This window comes from Balaenoptera physalus (assembly GCF_965194825.1).
Source record: "Balaenoptera physalus genome assembly, chromosome: 14".
NCBI classification, from domain to species: Eukaryota; Metazoa; Chordata; class Mammalia; order Artiodactyla; family Balaenopteridae; genus Balaenoptera; species Balaenoptera physalus.
Genome location: NC_138893.1, coordinates 16,530,434 through 16,558,289, shown reverse-complemented (window position 1 = coordinate 16,558,289; position 27,856 = coordinate 16,530,434).

Sequence of the window (27,856 nt, the reverse complement as noted above, 5' to 3'; positions counted from 1 at the left end):
GGCCTATCGGCCGTCAGCCGGGCCTACGGTGCAGTCCGGGTGTAGGCCAGCCACCCCGGGAGCGGCTGGTTAATGGTTATCTACCAGGGCCGCCTTCTGGCCACATGTCCAACCAGACCGGCGGGGTGTGCCCCCTCCAGAGTATGCTGTGTTGGGAGGGGCCTGAGGAGGTGAGGCCTGCAGCGGTGCCAGGCGGAGGCGGAGGCGGCCTCGGCCGTGGGCGACTAAAGGAGAATTTATAGTGGGAGGCAAAAAAGTCTACAGAACCCGGTATTCCAATGTGGTCTCCCATCCAAGTACTAACCAGGCCTGACCCTGCTTAGCTTCCAGGATCAGACGAGATGGGGCGCGTTCACGGTGGTATGGCCGTAGTAGGCAGCAGGAGCCACGGGGCATCTCTTGAGGCTCGGCTTCGCTGGTGCTGCCGACATACCGCCAGCCCGGCAGCCAACCATCTCCAGCACGGCCCTGCCGTCTGCCAAGGCAGGCGACAGGAGGCCTCGGGGTCCCTGGGTTGGCGGACACGTGGGTTTCCTCGCAGCTCAGGTCAGGCGGGACCCTCCAGGCCCTTAGGCGCTTGGCCCTCCACCCCAGATCCCTCTTGACGCTCACAAGGACGTGGCCTTGGAGGCTTAAGGGCACGTGGCCCGCGGTTCCTTGGGCATTCACCACTCTGTCTGCCCACACAGCTCTACGCAAAGGCCAGCCGCCGCCGGGCCGGCCCTACTGCCTGACGACAGTTGGCCCGAAGCCACTACGAGACACCATTTAGTCGGCACGACCCCTTAGACCCAGCAAGGCCACCCTTGCCCCACGCCACCCACCGAGCATTTCTCAGCACCTGGTGGCCAGCCGGCCAGGAGAACCGGACCCGACCCACGATCCTGCTCCCGCCCCCGTCCGTGGTGAAACGGCCGAGTGTGGGCTTTTTCAGGAATTAGCTGTGGAGAGATATACGGCCAAACAGGAAGTTGCGGCACAGATGGACGCTGGCGGGGGTCGCCAGGTGCAGTTCGAGGGCCTCGCGGGCAGCACGGACCTCACCTGTGCCTGCGGCGGAGTGTGGGTCCGGGCCAGCCACCCCGGGAGTGGCTGGGGTGCGGCTGCCTTTCAGGGCCGCCTTCTGGCTGCATGGCTGTCCATGCCGGCGGGGAGCGCCCCCTCTGCCATGCTGTGTTGGGAGGGGTCGGAGGTAGGTGGGGCCTGCAGCGGTGCCCGGTGGGGGCGGAGGTGGCGGGCGACTAAAGGAGAGGGTGGAGTGGGAGGCAAAAAGCCTACAGCACCCGGTATTCCCAGGGGGTCTCCCATCCAACTACTCACCAGGCCCGACCCTGCTTAGCTTCCAGGATCAGACGAGATGGCTCGCTTTCAGGGTGGTATGTCCGTAGAAGGCACCAGGTACCACTGGGTACCTCTTGAGGCTCAGCTTCGCTGGTGCTGGCAGCTTACCACCAGCCCAGCGTCCAGCCTTCTCCGTCACGGCCCTGCTGCCCGCCCAGGCAGGTTACAGGTGGCCTCGTGCACCCGGGGGTGGTGGCGTGTTGGGCCACCTCGCAGCCCAGGTCTGGCGGGACCCTCCAGGCCCATAGGCGCTTGGCGTCCCGCCCCATATCCTGCTCAACGCTCACAGTATCGTGGCCCATTAGGGATAAATTGGGAGATTGGGACTGATATGTACACACACTACTATATATAAAATAGATAACTAATAAGAACCTGTTGTATAGCACAGGGAACTCCACTCAGTACTCTCTAATGACCTATATGGGAAAAGAATCAGGAAAAAAAAAAAAGGTGGATATATGTATACGTACAACTGATTCACTCTGTTGTAGACCTGAAATTAATCCAAATTGTAAATCAAGTACACTCCAATAAATTATTTTTAAATGTTAGTATAGAATACTGACTATATTACCTGTGCTGTATAATGTATCCTTGTAGCTTCTCTATTGTATACATACATAGTGGTTTGTACCTATGAATCTTCTACCCCTATCTTGCCCCTCCCCCTTCCCTCTCCCCACTGGTTAACACTAGTTTGTTCTCTCGATCTGTGGGTTGCTCATTCCTGCTCTGAATAAGCTTGACCTCCCTGATTTCCCTCCCAGCCTCTGCCTAAGCCTGGAAGCCACCAGCACAGGGTCGTCTGTTTCCTCTTCTGCCTTTCTGTCCTATTCTCAAACATGACAATGTCAGGGAACCTCAGGAACCCAGCCAGTCTGGGCATCAGGTGTGTCAGGGAGTGACAGTGGCTGGGACAGATTGGAGAGGAGCCTGCAGCTTGGTGGTATCTGATACCCACCGTCTGGGGAGTGGGCGTTCCTAGGGGATGTCAGGGTGGTGATACGTCTGTGTGGACACTGCAGATTAGGAAGGCAGCAGGCATGTTCTCTAGGCTTAACCAGCCTTGGAGAAACATGGGAGTTTCTCCTATGTTTCTCCTACAATGGACTTGAACCTCAGAGGTCATAACTGCAGGCACCCTGGCCCCCACCCCTGGCTGTTCCCACACAGCAGGACCCACGGCTGCTTCAACACTTGCAGGTGTAGTAGCTCTTATGGGTGCTACATGGGTGGTTCACAACCAGAGTAGGACCAGTGGCTTCCTCCCTCTTCTTGTCCTGGTCTCTTAGGTGCTGTCCTCAGTGACACGGGGATGGGCCAGGGTGAGCATCTCAGCCCAGAAAGTCTTGGTGGTCTGTGTTTCTTTCATTAAAAGCGTCTGTGCTTTTTTAAGACAGAATGTTTAACTTGGAAAACAAAAGCTCTCACCTAATTTTCTTCCTGAGAGCCAGCACAACTGAACCTCTGAGCATTCTTCCTGCAGGCTGTGCGGAGAGGCAGAGGCTGTCCACCAGCTTTCGTTGGGCCATGTCTCTGGTTCAGAACTTTGGAACTTGTGAAAATTATTGTTACAGTAGAACTAAAAGGCCTTACCTTGTTTGAGTAAGATTTTAACTTAGATTGACTCTTTCAGTTCTTAGATTTATATTTTGTCGTATCTACCTTACAGATATTTTTCCTGAAGCTGATAATATGGCCTGACTGTGCAGTAGGGGGAAGGGTATAAGGTCCTAAACGTTAAAGACATTTCAGCCACTTAATTATGAAATGCATTTCTACCCAGAATCCTCTCAGAGTCGTGCTGATGCCTAAAAGATGTGATCCACTCTTGTGTCCTTAAAACTGAAAATCAAAAGGGTACTGAGGTGTTTGATTAAATAATGTCTCCAGAGTGTTAGCATGAGGTTCATGAACCTATGTGCTTTCAAAAACCTCCCGTCAGTGCACAGCAGGCATCTGGTCAAATGTGAGCCCCTCCTGGGGCCCAGCACCCTCTTGGCAACGGGGGTAAACAAAGTCTCTGCTTCTGAGGATGTGGGCAGGTCAGTAAGTAGACAATGCATGGCAAGACTGGGGTGACGGGGTTGGAATAGAGGAATGTGGTAGAAGGATGTGGCACCCTCTCTGAAGACCTGGTGCTTAAGTTAAAACCTGAATAAAGATCCTTATCAAAAATTTGACCCAACTGACAACAAGTAACACCACCCTGTATCCTCAGCAAAGCTGGATGAAGAGGGGGGTCTCTCCCCCAGCTGGACAGTTGTCCAGAGCACTAGTGAATAAGAGGAATGAAACATCACTGGAGGAATTCAGCAAAGTATAAATGGGTCCTTCTGACAAAGTTGAGAGAACTTCCCAGTGGAAATAGAAACTGCTGGTCAGGGCAGAGCCATCTGTGTGCAGGACTTAACATAGTCAATATCGTCTCTCCCAGCAGCTTGAAAGTGGGTACACAGGGCTGTTTACAGGAAAGGAGAGATCTATTTTGCCTAAACATTAACCCCTTTAAAAGCCTCTCAAGAAAGTCATTGCTTCAGAGGAATTACAAAGGAGAACCCAAGAGAGAACACGAGCTCTTACCTCCTAGGGTGTCTCCTTTAGGATGGGTTCCATTTTAGGAAAAAGCTGATGCGAAAACTGACTCACAGGACAAGAGGGCCTGCTCCTCATGGGCCAGCTCCACATCCTTCTGGAACAGTCTACGATGACTTAATCGCACGGGATCCTTCTTCATCCCCAGCATAGACGTCTTACAGTCTTTCTCTTAAGAAACAAAGAGGTGGTAAGTTTTATTGTTATTTTTCAACGTGGAACGTGAATTTAAAAATATGACAACCAAGAGAGAAGGATAGACAGAAAAAGGCACTTGAAACTCCCTATTTTCAACTTTAGCACAGTGATTACTAACCAGTGGACACTAGGAAACTGTTCGTCTCTCAGTGACTTTACATATCTGTGTTTCCACTTTTCCAAAGAATATAGATTTTGTGATTAAATATGAATTTGTTTAATTATATAACTGAGCTCTTTCCTTGTCAGTTCTTTGCAGTGAATGTACACCAAAGGCTAAACCACCACCATGAGGGAGTCAGTTAGCATAAGTAAACACATGTGTGTGCACACACATCAAAGGAGGTCCTTAAACTCAAGCCAGCGGCAAGGACGACGCTTGCTCACATACTTGCACTCAATGCTCTTCTAGAAAACAGATGCAGAACTCTAGGGCCTTCTTTGGCCGTGCTGCGTGGCTTGTAGGATCTTAGTTCCACGACCAGGGATCCGAACCCGCCCTCGGCAGTGAAAACGTGGTGTCCTAACCACTGGACCGCAAGGGAATTCCCGTAGTCACTTTTCATTTAAAGAATAATTTTTATTAGCACAAATTTAACCTTATAACAAACGTTAAGGCTAGATTGAGGTTGTGTCAGACTGACCTCTCTAGGTAAATCAAAAGCTACCAATAAAAATAGGAGAACAAGATGTGTTCCCTGCAGGAAGATGGTGCATGTACCCAGGGTTTACAGTGCACAGTGGGAAGAAAGGAAATTAATATAAACCACCTGGATACACTGCTTTCATAAATCACCTCTGCCAACACCTCAGGAGGGTGGGATTTTTACCCGGTAATATGACCCAGATTTTCATTCTCACACTATCCAAGCCTTTCTCAGTGGTCCATCTTCACAGGGTTGCTACAGTTTCCCTCCGACCAGCACTATGGGCACTAAGGACGCCAGCAAATGGACTGTCCTTCACTCCCCGGGGAGCAGCAGCCTGATTTCCACCTGGTAATCAAGATCAGTCACCACGGCTTAGTCTCTGCTTGGTTTAGTGACACAGAGAATTCCAAATGGCCAGGGCAGTCTCAGCTTCCAATTTTATTTTCACCTGATAAAAAAAATTGTATCGAAATACACAAAAATTCTAAGTGTAGAGCATGACAAGTTGGCACAATGCCACACCCTGTACCCACCACCCAGATGGACAAACAGAACGTCCCCTCCTGACTACCTGCCCACGGGAAACCACTAATCTGTCTTCTGAAACCATAGATTAGTTTTGTCTGTTCTTGAGCTTTGTGTAAATGGAATCACGCAGCACAGGCCCCTTTGCGACTGCTTTCTTTAGCTCAACATTATATTGGTGAGGTTCATTCATGTTTTGTAGTGGTAAGTGTTGACCTTAGGAAAAAATAACAGCCAGTTATTTTACCAATAAAATGAGTGTATTCAGGAAGAGCAGAGGAATTGCAATTTGGGACATGCAACCCGTGGCAAACCATAGGCAAGTCCGAGGAGACAAAGAGAATGTCAGCGTTTATTAGGTTTAAGGAGGAAATTGGGCTGGGTCAGAAGGAAATCTTTCTTCCTCCGTCTGTAAACTGCGGTGAGTGATACGTGGGTGAGAGCGCCCCCTTCAGGGCTTCCAACTCCGTTTTAGAATGAGTTTCCTTTATTTTCACAAGTCAGTTCACTTTCATTTCTGTAGGACTACATCTCAGTTAATGTATCCATCCCACTGTTGATGGACATAGGGGTGTTTCCAGCGTTGTGCTGTTTCACACGCTACTGCCCAGACATCCTGCAGGTCTCGGGGCGTGTGCCCACACATCTCCTTTGTGCGTGTCTGAGGCTCCGATCCTGCATCTGAGGGAATCTGAATGTTCTACCTTCATTCATCCTTCCAAATCATTTGTCCAAAGTGGTTGTACCAGTTCACACCCCTGCCAGAAGCATATGAGAATTTTAATTTTTCCACATGCTTGCCAACACTCGCTTTTGGAAGTATGCTTTTAACTTGCATTTTTCAATAACAATTGAGAATGAGCACATTTTCCGACACTTGCTGGCCATTTGAATATCTTCTTTTGTGAAGTGATGTATTTTGCCCATTCGTCTGTTACTTTGTCTTTTCTCATTGAGTCTTCCTTTGTTAAATATGCAATTTTTATCATTCTTTCTTGTCTCAATTCTTTTAATTCTGTGTTTCTATGTTCAGATATTCCTCATTTTAATTTAGTCCAACTTATAAACCTTTCCCTTAGTGGTTAGTGCCTTTTGTATCCTTTAAGAGATTATTTCCTGTCCCAAAGTCATGAAGGTAGTTTCCTATATTATATTCTAAAAACCCCTACTGTTTTACGTTTCACGTTTAATTCTGTAATTCACCAGGAATGAGGCTTGCATATGATTTAAGTAGGGATTATGTTCCATTTGTCCCCGGATTACTACATAATTGAACCAGTGCTACTTAATAAAAAAAAAAAAAATCGTCCTTTCTTGATGTTCTGCAGTGCCTCCAATCATAGATCAAACGTCTAAGAGACCATGCGTCTGGCTCTGGAATCTCTAGTCTTTTCCACCAGTTTGTCTACCCTTGCTTATACCAATACAACAGTGTCATACTTGCTGTGTCTTTATAATAAATCTCTATTTTGTTGGTGCTAGTTCTCCAACTATATCTTCCTCCTACTATGTTTTCTTAGCTGTCTTTGTTTTTTACATTTCCATAAGTTTTAGAATTGACTTTTAAATGTACACACACACACACAAACTATTGGGATTTTAATTGAGATTGCTTTGAATCTATAAATAAATTTGGTCTTTACCATATTGACTCTTTCAAATCTTGGACATAGTACATTACCTCTCATCTCATTTATTAAGTTTTCTTTAATTCCTCTTGATACTGTTTTATATATTTTTTGGTTGGAGGTCTTTTACATTTTTCTTAAATTTATTTTTAGGTATTTGAAGGTTTTGTTTAAGTTTTTTTTTTGTTTTTTTTTTATACTGCACCAAGAAGTCTGCAACAACCAACCACACCTCTCCTGCTTTACTGTAAAAGAAGCCTGACTTCTAACTCAGGTAAGATGGTTCTTTGGGGTATTAGTCAACCAACTTCTCGATTTGCTGACTTTCCAAATAAAGTCACTATTACTTGCCCCAGCACCCTGTCTCTTGATTTATCGTCCTGTCATGCAGCAAGCAGTACGAGCTTGGATTGGTAACATTTCTGTTTTGTATATAGACAGAATAATCCAGCATGTGTTTTTTGCAGTCTGGCTTCTTTCATTCAGTGTTACGTTTGTAGGAGGCTTTAAGACGCAGTGCACAATTCTTCATGTTCTCTTTGCCATGATGCAGTGCTTGTGGGAGCATGTGTTGAGATGGAGACTCTGTCCCCCCAGGTCCCTGACTGACTAAATTGAGCAGATCCCCCAGGTAGGACACGTAACATGATGAAGAAACACGTTTTCGCTGTATTAAGCCAGTGAGATTCTAGGATTGTTAGTTACCACAGTAGAGCCTAAGCTGTCCTGACAGAACCTGGTACCAGAAGTTTGGTGCTGCTGTAACAAAATCTAAATTATGTGCCTTTATCTTAGGGGTCAGATAGTGAGCAATGAGAACACTGCTATTAGAGCCTAGAAAAGTAGTCATCCATGCTATTTAGTGATGAAATATTTTATAATATTGCCAAATATTGCTGTGAGGAGGGATTATGTACCTGAAGAAATGGTAGTTCTAGAAGAAGAGGCTGAAATACAGAACATTTGTAGTATATGTTGATTTTGGTTTTAAATAGCTCATAAATGATGACTTACTTACAAGTGGAAGAAAAGGGAATAGAGGGCCCCTGAATCCAGGCTCCTGCAGGGTTAGAAGAAGCAATCACTTTTAATCCCATTCTCTTCCTAACTGTGCCTCCACCCCACCAAAAAGAGCAGGCTTTTGAGCAAGAGAAGATATTAAAACCTGCCTTTCTGCAGGGTCAAATCAAGGGTATGGCCATCATACCTACTGTTCAACCTCGGAATGCATTAAGATATTTCAGATTAGGGTCCAACTAAGAGCCTAAACCCTAGAAAATCACTTCATTAGAAAACAATGGGTCTTCCCTGGTGGCGCAGTGTGTTAAGAATCTGCCTGCCAACACAAGGGACTCAAGTTTGAGCCTTGGCCCAGGAAGATCCCACATGCTGCAGAGCAACTAAGGCCATGTGCCACAACTACTGAGCCTGAGCTCTAGAGCCTGCAAGACACAACTATTGAACCCACATGCCACAACTACTGAAGCCTGAGCGCCTAGAGCCTGCTCTCCACAACAAGCAAAGCCACAACAATAAGAAGCCTGTGCACAGCAACGAAGACCCAATGCAGCCAAAACGAAAGAAAGAAAGAAAAGAAAACAACGTCCCACTAACACAACATTGTAAATCAACTACACTCCAATAAAAATTAATTTAAGAAAGAAAGGAAGTTAGAAGTTGTGGTACATATATACAATGGAATATTACTCAGCCATAAAAAGGAACGAAATTGAGTCATTTGCTGAGACGTGGATAGATCTAGAGACTGTCATACAGAGTGAAGTAAGTCAGAAAGAGAAAAACAAATATCGTATATTAACGCATGTATGTGTAACCTAGAAAAATGGTACAGATGAGCCGGTTTGCAGGGCAGAAGTTGAGGCACAGATGTAGAGAACAGACATATGGACACCAAGGGGGGAAAACTGCGGTGGGGTGGGGTGGGGATGGTGGTGTGCTGAATTGGGCAATTGGGATTGACATGTATACACTGATGTGTATAAAATTGATGACTAACAAGATCCTGCAGTATAAAAACAAACAAACAAACAAAACAACTAAACTTTCATTGGGTTATTTGTATGGAAATATGTTAATATAAATGTTTCAGACATTACATGAAATTTCTAAAAATCTTATATGTTCTGGTATAATGTTATAAATCATAATTCTAGTTATTACTTTAAAATGTATATCTCAGAAATAAAAAAAAAAGAAAGGAAGGAAGAAAGAAAGAAAACAACGACCCAGTGAAGGGAGACTAAGGTTATGGCACCTGAAAGAAAGCCCATAGGCCGAAGTTACCTATAATTAAGTTGAGAAAGAGGGGAGGAGGGAGACACATGGATGAGAAAGCAAGAAAATTTTGCAAATCTGAGAGGTATGTGCAGAAAAACTGTGGGTGTGTGTATTAGTTACCTGTTGTGGTGGAATGCGTTACCCCAAAACTTAGTGGTTCTTTGTTATTTCACAGAATCTGGCCACTGCTTAGCTGGGTTTTCCTCCTTAGGGTCTCCATCAAGGCTGCAGTCAACATGTCAGCTGGCTGGTTGACTGGGGAAGACTCCACTCCCAGGCTCACTCAGTGCTTGTTGATAGGACTTACTTCCTTACGAGCTGTGGGACTGAGGACCTCAGTTACTCACTGGCAGTTGGCCTGAGGCTGCCTTGTCACATGGACCTCTCCAAATGACAGCTTCATTAATTAATGTGTCAGAGCTGAGAAGGCAATGGACTCTGCTAGCAACACAAATGTCTGCAAACAAATCTTGGAGGTAATATCCCATCACCTTTGCCATATACCATTGGTCAGAAATAAGTCACTTGGCCCGGCCCACACTCAACGGGAGGGAATCATGCAAAGTCATTACACAAAGTTGTTATGGGCTGAATTCTGTACCCCTGGAATTCATACATTGCAGCTCTAACCACCAACACCCCCAGAAGATGACTGTAGTTGGAGATAAAGCCTTTAAAAGACGATTAAGTTAAAATTAGCCTGTTAGGATGGGCTCTAATCCAATCTGACTGGTGTCCTTATAAGAAGAGAAAATTGGACACACGAAGAGATATCAGATGCACATGTGCACAGATGGAAACCCATCAACAAGACAAGGAGAGGGGCCTCAGAAGAAACCAACCCTGCTGACACCTCGATCTCAGACTTCCAACTGCCAGCACTGTGAGAAAACAAACTCCAGTTGTTTAAGCCAGTCTATGGCATCTTGCAGTGGCAGCCTAAGCAAACAAATGCAACTGTGGATTCCAGGAGATGGGGAGCACTGGGGCCATTTTAGAAGGCTGACTATCAGAGTGTGATTGTTGCCACAAATCACTGGCTGAAGTCAAACTGATAAAAGCTCAGTTTTTGAGAGAGCTGCACTCCCAAAGGGATGAATAAAGACACTTAAAATGAATCCTTAGGCCTCCATATCTCTCTATGGATGGGCAGTGGGCTGAGAGATCCCATGTGTCTGAAAGGTGGACAACATCAATGATTAACCTTCTGGATCACTGTGCAGTACTGACACTTCCACATAGAATGGGGAAATTTCAGAACACCCCAAGCAAGGGGAACACTTTAAAATCTTGTGGAGAGAAAAAGCATACTAACTATAAAGGCATAAAAATAAGATGGAAATTAGACTTCTCACCAGCAACACTAGGTACCAGAAAACAGTATCAAAAATGTCAAAATTCTGGTTCAAGTAATTTAGACTTAGAATTCTAGAATTTTCTAAATATATAACCAAACTATCATTTAAGTGAGAGAGTTTTAAAAAAAAAGACATTTCCAAGCTTGCAAGGACACAGAAAGTATAATACCCACAACCCTCCCCCCTACCCCCATCAAATAATTTCTAGATGACATACTCTAGGAAGAAAAATGGACTCAAAGGACTTCCCTGGCGGTCCATTGGTTAAGACTCTGGAATTCCACCGCAGGGGGCGAGGGTTAGATCCCTGGTTGGGGAAGTAAGATCCCACATGCTGCACAGCATGGCCAAAAAAATTAAAAAAAAAAAAAAAGTGGACCCAAGAGAAAAAGATGGTATAAAAGAAGCAATGGTGAATCACAAGAAAAAAAACCCCATAACATATAAACAGAAAACCAAACTTATCACTATTACCATATAAGTAAAACTTATTTATAATGCTAAAAGGAGTGTGGGGAAGGGGTTGGATATAATAAAATTCTGAAACCAAAATCCCAGCTGATACACACAGAGGTTGAATCAAAGCCATGGAGATGTGGGAGATGGTAGACAAAAGTCACCGCATGGTGCTATTTCTTCCCTCAAGGACAGAAGGCAGCTCCAGGAGCCCTGTATTGTACATCTTCTGGAAGTTTATGTTCAGTCGCAGAGGGTGTGACTGGCTCTTGGCCCGTAAGTCCAGCAAAAGAATCACTGTATCTTCTTGGGCCTTGTTGGGTTAGTTGCCCAAGAGGAGATGGTTTGAGTCCCATTCTGGTCCTTGGAGTCTAGGATGGAGTCAACTCCACCAGAAGTACATTGTATCAGTTAAAATTTGAACTTGGATCTGAGTCAAGGGGAGGCACTCCCCAGTAGCAGCAGAGGCTTCCTTCCTCTTATCTTTCCTCATGATCTTTATCTTCTGGACAAGGCAGGGGCTTCACCTCTAGCATCCTGTTTGTGTTCTGGAGAGGGAGAAGGAGATAAAGGTATAGTGGGTGGCCTTATTGTAGGAATATCCTAATAGATCAAGGAACTGAATCAGGAGGTGGGGTCAGGTAGATACTTTGCATAAGATACAGGTGGAATAAATGATCCAATCAATGATGTTGGAATGACTAATTTTCCATTTTTAAAAATATTTGAACACTTTATTACATACATTATATCACAATTAATTTATAAAAATCAAGAACTTGGGCCCAGCCCATTGTCTTCAGCCTCCAAAGAATGAGCAGGATGCGGTACCCATTTTCTTTTCATCCAAGTTTACCACTGAAACAAGGTTGCTATAGTTCTCCAGCATCACATCCCTTCACAGGTTCCTTTGAGCAGAGTCCAGCTGCTGCCACTTCTCCTGAGTGAAGTCCACAGTCATATCTTTGAATGACACAAAGCCCTGAGACTTGGTCATCTTCTGTTGCTTTCAGAAGCAGCAGATATCGCTATAAACACTCAGTCGTTGATCAAACATGACACCCTAACTCCCAACACGGCAGCCAGTGACTGAAACCTTTTCTGAGAACCGGACTCCTCAACTTCCCGCCTCTTCTCCCTGGCCCTCAGCTGAAAACTACAACCCACGCCTTCCAGTGCTGGGGCTGACGGACTCTCAGTGCTCCTAATTTTTCATTTTGGAAGATTAAAGTTAGAACCAAATATACTGGTATGATAACAGGAAAATGTTTTTTAATTCTTCGTTTAATGAATGCATAATTAAATAAGAAGGAAAAAAAGCAAAACCCATAAAGGAAAGTGTTGATAAATTTGACAACAGCAAGGTTTAAAAACTTTCCTATAGCAAAGACGCTCTTAACAAACTGTAATCTAGCAATAGATAGGTGAACATATTTTCAGCATATGTAACAAAGAGTGATATTTAGAATATATAAGACTTTCCTAGAAATCAACAAGAAAAAGACAAGTAACCTAGTTTTAAAAAAGGGTAAAGGATAAGAACAAGGAATTTACAAAAGAAGAAATACATATAGCTAATAAACATGAAAAGCTATCTGACCTAAGTTAAAAAACAAAATTCAAATGAGTCCATTTGCAGATCTAATTGGGTCTATCAAACAATTCATGAATTGGGCAGCATATCATCTCGCCAGCAGAGAGGTACTCCAAGGGGTTATAAAAACTGGAAGGCTGTTATAGAAAGGAGGGTGGGACAAGGAAGTCATCAGCAAGAGAAAAGTGAATGATCATTGGAGGAAAGTGAGAGTTCAGGTTTCTCATTGGCTGAGCTGTGGCATTTTCATTGGCTGAGCTAGTTGCTGGGCGGGAAGAAAATCTTCCTTCCTCTTGAAGGCATGAAAGCTCCCTCTACAGGCCTTCCCGACTCCAATTTTAGATGAGGTTTCCTTTGATTACTTTTCATACTTAATATAATCAGGGAAATACAAATTTTAAAATGGTACACCAGGGACTTCCTGGTGGTCCAATGGTTTAGAATCCGCCTGCCAATGCAGGGGACATGGGTTAGATTCCTGGTCTGGGAAGATCCCACATGCTGGCGGCCAACTGAGCCCGTGCGCCACAACTACTGAGCCTGTGAGCCACAACTACTGAAGCCCCCATGCTTTGGGGCCCACGTGCGGCAGCTACTGAGCCAGCGTGCTGCAACTACTGAAGCCTGCCGACTTAGGGCCCTGCTCCTCAACAAGGGAGAAGCCACCACAATGAGAAGACCATGCACCACAACGAAGAGTAGCCCCTGCTCGCTGCAACTAGAGAAAGCCCGTGTGCAGCAATGAAGACCCAGCGCAGCCAAAAAAAAAAGAAAAAAGTATACCACTTTGAATCCTTTAAAACTAGAGAATTCTCACCACTGCTGCATTCAGTTAGGCAAAGACAGACACAGCCAGCTCAGATCGTGGGGCAGGAGAGCAAGCTATCACTCTTGATGGGGGGCAGGGGGAGGAAGGGTCTGCTCCCACAAGCAGGGGAGAAGTCGGGGCTTTTGTTGGAGATGGGCTACCACAACTCAATTGGAGATTTCAAGGGTGGCTTTTGAAGGATGTGACAATTGAGCTGAACTCTGAAGGTCAAGTAACCCTTACTTAGGGGAAGAGGAAAGCTTATGTGAAGCTCCTTTGCTAGGACGGGAAGTCTTGAGGCGTGTGGTTGGGGAGGCATAGAAGGGCCAGCCCTTCTGAGCATCTTGGCTGACTTAAGGATGTTGGATTTTATATGAGAGCTGTGGAGACCCATAGAAGAACTGTAAGTAGGAGGTAGGGTGGGAGAGATGGGTCTCACCAGACTGACATTTTAAAAGATGAGCGTTTCTGGCTGCCTGTGCAGTGTGGAGTGGAGGGTAAGTGTTGGCATCTATCCACAAGGACCAGCAACTTAGGAGGCGTGGGAATGACTGAGGCGAGAGCTGATGGAGACTTGGGGTTGGTGGTAGCCGTGGGCACAGACAAAAACAAGGACTTATGCAGTAGGAAATCATACAATCCCCATGCAAGCCTGTGGTGCTGGCATAATTATTAATATTACCCTTTATACTCTTAAAAAGTGTTCACATTTGGAGGCTAGATTGTGTTCCTGCCCTGTATGTGGCAGGAATGACAAGCCAGGTGTGGTGAGAGGGTAGCTGTGGGGTCAGGGAGATGATGTGTCCAGGATGACTGTTTCTGGCTTGCAGACCAGGATGGAAGGTGGTCCCATTGCTGAGCCACTGTGAACCCTGGGTGAGGGACAGCTGGGGAGATGTCACAGGATCAGACAGAACATATACAGATCTGGAGCTCAGACTAGCAATCTGGCTGGGGAGAGGAATTTGTGAATGAGTTATTGATGAATAGTTGGTAACTGAAACTGTTCCTGAACCCAAGTTCATATGCCCGACACACTGTGAGGCCAAACAAACTGAATCATCGGAGTCTGGAGCAGAGAAAGGTTTACTGGAGGGCCAAGCAAGGAGAATGAGCAGCTTGTGCTCCAAATACCTGAACTTCCCGATGGTTTTGGGGGAAGAATTTCTATAGGCAAAATTTGGGGGGAGGGCTGCCAGGTGTGTGACCCTCCTCTGATTGGTTGGTGGGGAGATAACCGGATGGGGCTCCAGGAATCTCCATCATCAGCCTTGTGGTTCCAACCAGTCTGGGGTCCCTGTGCTTGTACTCAGCCTGAAGTCACCATCCTCCCTTGGGTGGGGGTCCCGGTTCCTGTAGAAGAGCTCAGAGATCTGTGTCAGATTGCTATGTATCCTTTGTTTCTGCATTCCTTCACTCTTCTAATTAGTAACTGTTTGAATCTGCCCTTTGGAACTCAGGGAAGGTCTAGGAGGCTGAAACTTTTTTCTCACAAAAAAGAAACAGGGACACAAAGGATTTTGTACCCGGGATGGGCCCCACAGGGTCCTGATCGGTTTCAATCACTCCTTTTCTTTGATTCTCTTCAATCTTGAGGGGACAAGTGTTGAACAAGAAAAGGAATAATGTTTTGGATAGAGAGGTTAATCATATACTTGGCAGATTAACTCAGTTTTAGGCAGACTCGGTTTCAGCACTATTGAAAGCATGGGTGAAATCCACTTCATCTGCTTTCAGCAATGAAGGTCAATTTAAGGCCTGCAGGTCCTTCAAGCAGCATGGAGCCTAAACAATAAGATGTTTGCCTGAGTTGTTTTCCAGGAACTTGGAGTCAGCTGCATCTAGTTTGAGCTAAGCCGGTTAAGACTGGATGGGACCACTGACCCTTCACCTGGGCCTGTGCGAGTGTCTGCTGAGCGACCTTTTCAAAGTGCAGAGGCCTGTAGCTGAGTGACACCTGCCCAGAATCAGGATGACCACACTTTTTTCCAATCACCTTTCCCCACGCTCCCCACACCTCACACCTTTCTGCTTCTTTATTCTTTATCCCATAAAGACCCCTGCCCTGCGGGGAGGAAGATTTTTTTTAATTAATTAATTTATTTATTTTAAAATATGGCTGTGTTGGGTCTTCGTTTCTGTGCGAGGGCTTTCGCCAGTTGTGGCAAGCGGGGGCCACTCTTCATCGCGGTGCGCGGGCCTCTCACTATCCCGGCCTCTCTTGTTGCGGAGCACAGGCTCCAGACGCGCAGGCTCAGTAATTGTGACTCACGGGCCCAGCTGCTCCGCGGCATGTAGGCTTTTTCCCAGACCAGGCCTCGAACCCGTGTTCCCTGCATTGGCAGGCAGACTCTCAACCACTATGCCACCAGGGAAGCCCCGGGGAGGGAGATTTGAGACTTGCTCTCCAGTCTCCTCGCTTGGCTGCCTTGTGAATAAACCCTCTCTTTGCTGCAAACCTGAGCATCTCAGCGTTTTGACGTGCTGTACTTCAGGCAAAACGAACCACGTTCTAAAAAGTAAAGCAAGCAAACAAACAAGATTTTTAAAAAGGACCTGGTTCTGTAACACTCTGAGTAAGACATTATCTAGAAAGAGCAAATGCTGCAAAGAGAAAAGACAATAGAAGAGATGAGGGCAAAGGAGGCTGGAAATGCAAGGTGGAAGCAAGTTGAATGTCATTCTAAGGAGGATCCACTTATTTCTGTCAACCATTAAAATGGAAATCCATTGAAAGTTTCCAGTTGAGGAGCAATGGGTTACTGTTCTGAGAGTCTACAGAGGAATTTAAGAGTTTTACAGGATAACTATTCAGAGACTCATGGCATGAGTGTGGGAATTCCAGGTAAAATTAAACAATTTTTAAAATCAAATGTAATCTTCTTGACATATATTCTAATTCAAAAAAACCACTTTGTTCTTCTTTTGTGAAGCCCCTAATTAGCAGCATTTGACACTTAGGGGTTGTCTCTGTATCTACTCCGTTCTCTTCAAGAATTAATCTAGTACAAGCCTCAATTACTCCCCAGAGCTATTATTAAAAGAATCTTTAAATGGAAACATTTGAAAAGCCAATAAGTTTAATCATTTCATCCTGATCAGATCAGAGTTTGTAAGATCAGAGCTTTTACATTTTGGTGTCATTGTGTAAAGATAAAATTTAATTATTATGAGAAAACACAATATAAATTAATGATCAAACTTCTATATGAGTCCATTGACCTCAAAATCTCTCGTTTACAGTGTTGCATAGATGTACCGAAGTTTTCATTATGATTCTATGACTTATTAGATTTAGAGGAATTAGTTAAATCTCCCTTATCCTCGAGTTTTTAATCAATAAAATAAAAATAAAAATACCTACCTCATGGGGTTCCTGTGAAGTATAAATGAGACAACATCCATATACTATTAGCACTTTGTAGTTACTTGAATGCATTTTACTAGTTAATATTACAATACAAAATATCTGTTTGGGATAATGAAAAAATTTGGAAATAGTGGTGATAGTTGCACAACATTATGAATGTACTTTAATGCCTTAAAATGTACTTAATGTACTTAAAATGACTAAAATGGTAACTTTTATGTTTTAAATATATGTGTGTATATATATATATATATTATATATATATATATATATATATATACACACACACACGTTTACCAAAATAAAAACAAAAAAGAAAAGACAACAATTATATATTTGCAGTTTATAATAATATTTAGCAATATGTTTCTGAAGTTCCGTTTCAGAGCTGCAGTGGAAGCTTTACTCCTACATTATGTGACAGCTGTAATGTTTAGTAACCCAAGCCACGCTGAGCACGTGTTCATTTTCAGCCGGCGGTGCTGTGAAGTCTGTAGCCCGGGACCTGTGAGAATGGTGTCCTCTAATGGCGAGCATGTGGCATTGCAACCACGGCTGCATGATCAAAGTGGGCATTTGGCAGCAGGATCTTCTTTTTAAAATCCCAAGTTCCTAATTTTTTATGCCTTGATCATTAGAATTTTTAAAAAGATGAATTTAAGAAATGATAGTGAGCTGACTAGTAAAAGGGAGTGCACGTAACCCCATTTCTATTATTTAAGTGAGCCATTGTTTGCTCGTCAGGAAGCAGGGAAGCCCAGGAGGGGGGAAATCCGCAGGGGATCTTCACGCTCTCTGGCACCGTGGACCCGGGAGGTGAAGGAGGACATGACTTAACGTCACTCACTAGTAAAAGTCTGGTTGTGAAGGAAGCTAAACTTACTGTGAGGATTCAGGCTATAATTTAAAAAAAAAAAAAAAAAAGACGATTTTTAAATCGTCTTTAAAAAAAGACGATTTTTAAACAGCCAGCACCTCCTTCCGGTGACTTCATGGCAGACTCAGAACCGTGCTGCATGCTATCCTCCTAGCCAAATTGCTCAACTAAGACCAAGTCCTCGCTGGACTGCTCAGGGTGCCAGACCTCATCCACTCCAAAATATGCCCGGTGCTATCCGCCCAGCCGCTCCTAGACCACCGTTTAGTACTATGAGACCAGCTTCCTCACAGGTTCCACGAGTCATGTGGACACAGCGTGTTGCTAACACATCAACACAGGCAATGGGTCCACGTCCCGCAGCTGCTGCAGCTGCAGCTACTCTTGTTGCTCGCACCGTTCCGCAGTATGAATACGCTGTGGGAGTTCGCAACCCTCAACAACATCTTAACGCACAGCCGTAAGTTGCCTGCTGTTCGTGTACAAGGTCAGGAGGCCTTTGACTGTTCCCATGTTGGCATCTGCCCCTCCTCAAGAGCAGAAGCAAATGTTGGGTGAACGGCTCTTTCACCTAATTCGAGCCAGGCATCCTACTCCTGCTGGTAAAATCCCTGGCATGTTGTTGGACATTGATAATTTAGAATTTCTTCATATGCTTGAGTCTCCAGAGTCTCTCCGTTCTAAAGTTGATGAAGCTGGAGCTGTACTACAATCCCATCAAGCAAAAGAGGCTGCCCAGAAAGCACTTAACAGTGCCACTGGGGTTCCAACCGTTTAAAATGATCAGGGACCATGAAAAGAGACTCGTGCTTCACCGAAGAAAAATACCTAAACATCGAAAAACTTAAATATTATGGGAAAAAAATGCAAAATATAAAATAAATAAAAAAAGGAAAGGAAACTTTGAACCTTATGTACCGAGCAAATGCCAGGTCTAGCAAACGTAATACTAGTCCTAGATTACTTACTGATTTAAAAACAACAACAACAAGAACAAAAAAGAACAGAAAAAAATAGTAAAATATAAAAACAAATTAATGTTTTATGCCGCCCGTCCCCACGCATGCACGGCCTCCCTCACTATCAATATCCCCCACCAGGTGGGACATCTGTTACCGTGGATGAACCGACACTGACACATCACCCTGAGTCCACAGTTTACATTACATTCATTCTTGGTGTTGGGCATTCTACGGGTTTGCGGAGTGTATAATGACATGTATCCACCGTGATCGTATCACACACACTATATCATTGCCCTAACATCCTGTGCCCTGCCTTTTCACCCCTTCCTCCCCTTAACCCCTGGCAACGACTGCTCTTTTTACTGTCTCCATAGTTTTGCCTTTTCCAGAATGAGATATAGTTGGAATCATAGAGTATGTAGCCTTTTCAGATTGACATTTTTTTATCTGGTCACATGCATTTAGGTTCCTCGATGTCTTTTTATGGCTCAATAGTTCATTTCTTTTTAGCGTTGAATAATAGCCCATTGTCTGGATTGACCAGTTTATCCATTCACCTACTGAAAGACGTCTTGGCTGCTTCCAAATCTTGGCAATTATGAATAAAGCTGCTGTAAACATCCACGTGCAGGTTTTTGTGTGGACATACGTTTTCTAGGCTATAATCTTTTATCTTTAGTCCTCCGTATCTGAGAACAGAGGCTGTAAAATTGGACCCAAGCAGTGCAGCTATCAATCTAGTTCCTGCTATGCCTCCTTACCAAGGCAACCATCCCAAACGCTAGCAAAGTCAATACAAATGTTGAAAGAACCATGGCAGAAGTATTTAATCATATTACACAGAGTTTATTGTACTTGAGAATGATTAGACCACAAGTATGCAGTCAGTACAGATTAAAAGCAATTACAAACTTCCTCCTGATTTCATGAGACCTTCAAACATGCCATGGTTGCTTCTGACCATAAAAAGTTTAGACTTTAATTATGGAGGAGCAATGTGTAAATGGCTCACACAGCACTTTATAAAGGTTATGACAGCTGGGCCGTGTGGGGCCCAAGATATACTTAATTCAGATCCTGGTGACAAGTGAGCCCTGAAGGCTTGACATGAGTAGATGAATAGAACTGAAGCCCACAGATTCCCAGAGAAGAAAATCCAACATGTGTTTCAATGACATATATAAATTCTTTAAAAAAACATCCTACAGTGGTCATTATTTTGTTATTTTTTAGAGAATTATAAAGTGTTTAAAAATTTTTTATTTTTCTTCCAGGTTTTGGGATTCTTTTTTTATTGAGGTAACATTGGTTTATAACATCATATGTTTCACATGTACAACATTGTATTTCGACTTCTGTACTGTATGCCCTAAAGCATGCTCACCACCAAAAGTTTAGTTTCCATCTGGCACCATGCAGTTGACCCCCTTTACCCATTTTTCCCTCAACCCCACCCATTCTCCTCTGGTAACCACCAATCTGTTCTCTATATCTGTGTGTTTGTTTTTGCTTTGTTTTGTTTGTTCATTTATTATTATTTTAAAAAACATTCCACATATGAGTGAAATTGTGCAGTATTTGTCTTTCTCCAGCTGACTTATTTCACTTAGCATAATACTCTCAAGGTCCATCCATGCTGTTGCAAATGTCAAGATTTCATTTTTTATGGTTGAGTAATATTCCATTGTATCTATCTATCTATCTATCTATCTATCTATCTATCTATCTACCTATCTATCTATCTATCTATCTATATCACATCTTCTTTATCCATTCATCCATTGATGGACACAGGTTGCTTCCACATCTTGCTATTGTGAACAATACTGTGATGAACATAGGGGTGTGTATATCCTTTCAAATTAGTGTTTTCGTATTTTGGGGTAAATACCCAGAACTGGAATAGCTAGGTCATATGGCAGTTCTATTCTTAATTTTTTGAGGAATCGCCATAGTGTTTTCCACAGTGGCTGCATCAATTTACATTCCCACTAACAGCACATGAGGGTTCCCTTTTCTTCACATCCTCACCAACACTTATTTGTTGTCTTTTTGATGATAGTCATTCTAACGGATGTGAGGTGGTATCTCATTGTGGTTCAATTTGCATTTCCCTGATGATCAGTGATGTTGAGCATCTTTTCATGTATCTGTTGGCCATCTGAATGTCTTCTTTGGAAAAATGTCTGTTCAGATCCTCTGCCCTTATAAATATCAGGTTGTTTGGTTTTTTTGTTGTTGAGTTGTATGAGCTGTTTATATATTTTAGATATTAGCCCCTTGTCAGATATACAATTGGCAAATAACTTCTCCCATTTGGTTGGTTGTCTTTTCATTTTCTTGATGGTTTCCTTTGCCGTGCAGAAGCTTTTTAGTTTGATGTAGTCCCATTTGTTTATTTTGGCCTTTGTTTCCCTTGCCTGAGGAGACATACCCAGAAAGATATTGCTAAGACCAGTGTCAAAGAATATACTGCCTATGTTTTCTTGTAGAAGTTTTGTGGTTTCAGGTCTTACATCCAAGTCTTTAACCCATTTTGAGTTAATTTTGTGGTTTTCTATGATGTTTTCCTCAGTTTCTTTTTTTTTTTTAAAGAAGAAATCTATTTTTTAAATAAATTTATTTATTTTTGGCTACGTTGGGTCTTCGTTGCTGTGTGCGGGCTTTCTCTAGTTGTGGCGAGCAGGGGCTACTCTTTGTTGTAGTGCGCAGGTTTCTCATTGCGGTGGCTTCTCTTGTCATGGAGCACAAGTGACTTCTCTTGTCCCCTGCATTGGCAGGCAGATTCTTAACCACTTCACCACCAGGGAAGTACCCAAGTCCCCTAAATTGTGACTTTTGAAAGTTTTAATATAACATGTCTTGGAGAAGGTCTTTTGCATTGAGGTAACTAGGAGTTCTCTTAGCTTCATGGACTTGTGTATCCAGTTCCTTCCCCAGTTTGGGAAGTTCTCAGCTATTAATTCTTTAAATAATCTCTCTGCTTCTCCCTCTCTCCTCATTCTGGGATACCCATTATCCTTATGTTGCCTTTTCTGATGGAGTCAAATAGTTCTTGTAGAATTTCTTCATTTAAAAAAAAAAAAAAAAAAAAAAAAAACACTTCAGGACTTCCCTTGTGGTGCGGTGCTTAAGAATCCGCCTGCCAATGTAGGGGACATGGGTTCGATCCCTGGTCCGGGGAGATCCCACGTGCTGCAGAGCAACTAAGCCCGTGCACCAAAACTAAAGAGACAACACTCTAGAGCCCACGAGCCACAACTACTGAAGCCCACGTGCCTAGAGGCTGTGCTCCGCAACAAGAGAAGCCACTGCAGTGAGAAGCCCGAGCACTGCAACGAAGAGTAGCCCCCACTCACCTCAACTAAAGAAAGCCCACACGCAGCAACGAAGACCCAACACAGCCTAAAATAAATAAATAAAAATAAATTAATTAAAAAAAAAGAAATCTTCATTCTCTCTCCTCTTCTACTTGAATCATTTCTAGATTTCTATCTTCGAGCTCATGAATTCTCTCTTCCACGTGGTCTGCTCTATTTCCAGTACTTTCTTATGCATTCCTCATCTCCTTTATTGAGTTCTTTAGCTCGAGAATTTCTGTTTAGTTCTTTTTAGAGTTTCAATCTCTTTGGTAAAGTATTCCTTCTGTTCATTCATTTTACTCCTGAGCTCATTGAACTGCCTTTCTGAGTTTCCTTGTAGCTTGTTAAGTTTCTTCATGACAGCTATTTTGCATTCTCTATCAGTGAGATCACAAACTCCTGTGACTTTGTTTGGTTTCGGGATAATTGCCATTTTCTTTTTGTGATATCGTGTTACCATGGTTTTTCATGGTGCTTGATGAGTTGTTCCTTTGCGAGTGCATTTGAAGTAGCCAACACCTTTCCTATTTAAGTAAATCTTTTTTTATGTTCATTCTCACAATTTAACAGGTTCTTAATTCAAGGTCTTTCTTTGGTTTCCCAATAGGTGGCGCTAGAGCACAAGATTTTGGTTTCACTGCCTGCTCTGCCTCTGGATATATTTGAGAATTGGCACTTTCCAGCCTCCCTGGCCTCTGCCAGAGGTGTTGCAGGTGCCCTTGTTACTGCTGATGCCTCCAGGGTCGCTGGTGCCCTGCTGCTGCGGGTGTCACTGCTGTCACTGGTGTCGCTGCTGGGGGCACTGCGATGGCGGGTGCCTCTGCCACGTGTGGGGGTCGCTGGGGGCGGGCACCACCACCACCGCATGGAGAGTGAGAGAAAGGGGGAACTGGGGTTGCAGGTGCCTTCTCCTTGGGTGGGGGGCTGGGTTGGCAGGTGCTGCTGAAGTTGGAGGGACCGGGGTTGTGGGCTCTGCCACCACCACTGCCCAGTTACCTGTGGCCATGGGTGCTGCTGTGGCTGGCGGCAGGCGTGGTGGGCACCACCTCTGTTGTTCCCGCGGTTCTGCCCTCTCTGTGTGTCCCGTTCACCCGCCTTGAGGTGCACAGATGTGTGGAGCTCTCCAGAGTCCCAGTGTGCCGGGCAGAGGCGCCTTTGCTGAGTTGTGGATGTTTTACTAGTTGTAGGGTGAAGGGGAGAGACAAAGGGAGCTTCTCATGCAGCCATGACGCTGACCCCTCTGTCACAGTGATCCATTATTAAAGGTTAAAACATTTTAAACTACTCAAGGGCTTTATGAAATCTTTTATTTTCTAAGTATCCACATGTTATTCTTATTTGCTACCATGCCCTGTCTGTCTCCACCTCTACCCCAGCTCAAAATATCACAGAAGACCCTGCCTTTCACATGCCACCTACCCCCTCCCCTCCCCAGTACCTAAGGAAGACTCTGCCTAGGCACAGAGAATAGAGATTTTTGTTTCTTTTTTTTTTTTTTTAAACAGGAGTCCTATTTTATTTTATTTATTTTTTAAATTAATTTATTTTTGGCTGCGTTGGGTCTTCGTTGCTGTGCACGGGCTTTACGGCAAGCGGGGGCTACTCTTCGCTGTGATGACTGGACTTGTGGTGGCTTCTCTTGTTGTGGAGCATGGGCTCTAGGTGCATGGGCTTCAGTAGTTGTGGCATGAGGGCTCAGTAGTTGTGGCTCGCGGGCTCTAGAGCACATGCTCAGTAGTTGTGGCGTACAGGCTTAGTTGCTCTGCAGCATGTGGGATCTTCCTGGACCAGGGCTCAAACCCTTCTTCCCTGCATTGGCAGGCGGATTCTTAACCACTGCGCCACCAGGGAAGTCCAGGTTTTTGTTTCTTGATTAGAGTCTTTTGTTTCTTGTTCTTTTGTCCTCTGTTGTTTTATTTTGTTTTGTTTTTTTCCTAGTGATTCCAAAATCAATTTTTACAACATTTGTGGATGTAAGAAAATCGGGTATCTGTAAAAATCAAATCTTCAAAAGAAAAATAATTAGGGGAAGAGTATTTACATAACAAAAGAGTGTTGTTAAAGTTTTCACTGAACAGCTCCTTTAAATTATCAAGCTCTCCAAACACATTATAATATATAACTGAATTTGCAAAAATTGGATTTGTGTATAACTGTTCAGGCGCACCCATAACCCACGTCCAGCAGTGCCCCTGACTACCCATGTAAGTTTCACTCAGTGGCCAGGAAGGAGGGTCCAGGCTTTTTTAAATAGAGAAAGTTGAACAAGATAAACCATCATTTCCTTCAGTAATAATTAACCCTATGAGTTATTAATCCATGTGTTAATAAAAACAATAAAACAGTAAATCAAAGCTTTCCAATAACAACAATCATTATGAAAATAGGTTTAAGTGGAGGTGTTTTTGTTTACAGTTTGTGTTCATACCTGACTTGGGTTACATGGCTTGGTAGTGCTCACTCATCGTAAACTGGTCTCAGCCCATCCATCTGCCATCAACAGTAGGTTTCCAGGCTGGTAAACTTCAAGCACTTAAGAATTTAAATTTGATCTGATCCCGAGATAGGATTTAATTGGCTTGAAGTGTGTTAAAGGAAAATATTAAAAGATATTCAAGGAAAAGGACATTGATATCCGGCTCAGCTGTAGAAGTCACATCATCAAGTTAATAATTAATATGAGGCTAATTGACAACTGTGTAGCTAAACAAAGCTGATTTTTAAAATATTTATTTTTTATTGAGATGTAATTGACATATAACACTGTATTAGTTTCAGATGTACAGCATAAGGATTTGATATTTGTATACATTGGAAATGATCACTACAGTAAGTGTAGTTAATATCCTTCACCATACATAGTTACAAAAATTTTTTGCTCCTGATGAGAACTTTAAAAGAGCTATTCTCTCAGCAAATTTCAAATATGCAAAACAGTATCATTAACTGTAGTCATCATGCTGTACATCACACCCCCAGGACTTATTTACTTTATAGCTAGCAGTTAGGAATTCCCTGGCAGTTAGGACGTGGTGCTTTCACTGCCCAAGGACCGGGGTTCGATCCCTGGTAGGGGAATTAAGATCCTGCAAGTCTGGTCGAGGCCAACAACAACAACAAAAGTATTTAGTATCTTTGGACAACATTCCCGCATTTTATTCACCCCCACCATCTCCACTTCTAGCAGCCACCGATCTGTTCTGTGCATCTGCGAGCTCACTTTTTTTGTTTTAGTTTTTAAAATATTCCACACATAAGTGAGATCATCAAATAAGACTTTTTAATTTATTTTCTTTTATTTTTTTAAATTGAAGTATAGTTAATTTACAATGTGTTAATTTTGAGTGTGCAGCAAAGTGATTCAGTTTTGTGTGTGTGTGTGTGTGTTTGTGTGTGTGTAGATTCTTTTTCAGGTTCTTTTCCATTATAGTTTATTACAAGGTATTGAGTATAGTTCCCTGTGCTATACAGTAGGTTCTTGTTGTTTACGAAAGATGATTTTTAAAGTTAACATTACCTATTACCAAGGTAATATTCTTTTTTCCTCCAAGGATTGGTGACAAATACAATGAAAGCATTAGAATAATAGGATTTTAGAGCTGAAGGAAACAATTTTTCTACATGAAAGTTCAAAGGTTTTTCCCATATATTGTCTGTGTTTCACAAATCAGTTTAGGCTAGACCATAAATCTACTCAGTGCCAGACTATATCTCAGAATTTTCAGTTTCGTGTTTTTTCCATCGCTCCACACCCATTTCAGATTGCCCAGGACGGATGTTTCCTTCCAGAAACTGTTTGCTCAGCTCTGGTGTCAGCTGGGAGGACGCCTTCTCCTCAGCCGTGCTGGGTCTCTTCCCACAAGCTGATTTCAGCAACTGAGTAGATACTGTTACCACCAGCTTCAGTAACCAGGCCAAGGTTTCTGGACCTACGTGTGGATACAAGAGACCATTTTATTACTGATCTGTTTTATGACTAGGAGGGTGGCCTGTTTTTTGTCTTACTTGCTTAGTGCAGCCTTATAAAAATTATTCTGCACCTCAGTTTCTTGAGATATGAATAGAAGCAAAAGGAGTAATAGAAGTTGTAATAAATGAAAGCAAGGGAACGTGGCAAGAGCAGACATTTGGAACTTAGGAAAATAGAGAGTAATCAAAAAGCCTGTTTTGAAAAAGCTAACAGTGGTTTTGTTAGAAGTTGCAATTTGGGTTAATTTTTTCCCTGCCTTTCTTTACTTTTCAAAATTTCTGCATTATTTCATGTATTTATATGAAAACTATAAAACATGTTTTTAAAAACACTGTCCCTTAGAAACATTTACTCTGAGGCTGCTTCTCACCTAAGGAAATTAACTTGTGCTCAGCAGAGAGTTCCAATTATTAGATTCTGTGTCTTTTTTTTTTTTCTATTTCTTATTCATTAGCAGAAGAATGAAACTGAAAAGAAAATTTCTATTACGTGTTTTTTCTCTCCCCTTGGAAGAAAGGTACTTTGTGATTCATTATTTTTTTATATCTGAAAATTCACTTTAACTTGGCTTGTCTTCTTCTCTATTTCTTTCCCTTCTTTTCTTTTCTTTACTTTCTGTCTTTCTCTTCTTAATAGTTTACTGTCTGACACACATACAGGTTTTTAGATTTTATCTTTTATCATTCCCATGCTAAAAGTAATGACTGACATTATTGATGAGGTTAATAAATAGGGGAAGTTGGCAAAAAAGAAATAATAACCCTTTTTTATAAAGTTTATTTATTTATTTTAATTGAAGCATAGTTGATTTACAATGTTGTGTTAGCTTTAGGTGTACAGCAAAGTGATTCAATTATACATATATATATTCTTTTTCATGTTCTTTTCCGTTATGATTTATCCCAGAATATTGAATATAGTTCTGTGTATAGTCGGACCTTGTTGTTTTTCCATCCTATATACAATGGTTTGCATCTGCTAACCCAAACCTCCCAATCCACCCCTCCCCCACCTCCCTCCTCTTTGGCAACCACAAGTCTGTCCTCTATGTCTGTGAGTCTGTTTCTGTTCCTTAAATAAGTTCATTTGTGTCATATTTTAGATTCCACATGTAAATTATATCATATGATATTTATCTTTCTCGTTATGACTTACTTCAATTAGTGTGATAATCTCTAGGTCCATCCATGCAGCTGCAAATGACATTATTTCATTCTTTTTATGGCTGAGTAATATTCCATTATATATATATATATATATATATATATATATATATATATATATATATATATATATCTCACATCTTCTTTATCCATTCATCTGCCAATGGACATTTAGGTTGCCCTGGCTATTGTAAATAGTGCTGCTATGAACATTGGGGTGCATGTATCTTTTCAAATTGTGGTTTCCTTGGGATATGTGCCCAGGAGTGGGATTGCAGGATCATATGGTAACTCTATTTTTAGTTTTTTAAGGAACTTCCATACTGTTCTCCATAGTGGCTGCACCAATTTACATTCCCACCAAGAAATAATAACTCTTAGGAAATAAGAAGGGGGCATAAATGCCCTTGAAGTTTTAATTCTGTGTTCTACATATTCTTGCCAAGTCTGATTGACAGTGAAATGACCCGAGCTGCCTCAGGACCACACTGCCAGGCCCTAGACCCATGGGCATCACTGAAAACACAGCCCAGACAGATGCAGTAAAAATAAAAGTGGTTAGCACTTGGTGCTCTCACTGCCAGGGGCCTGGGTTCGATCCCTGGTTGGGGAACTAAGATCCCACAAGCTGCACAGCCAAAAAAAAAAAAAAAGTGTAAAAAAAGATAAACATTTCACCTGTCTCCTGCCTGCTG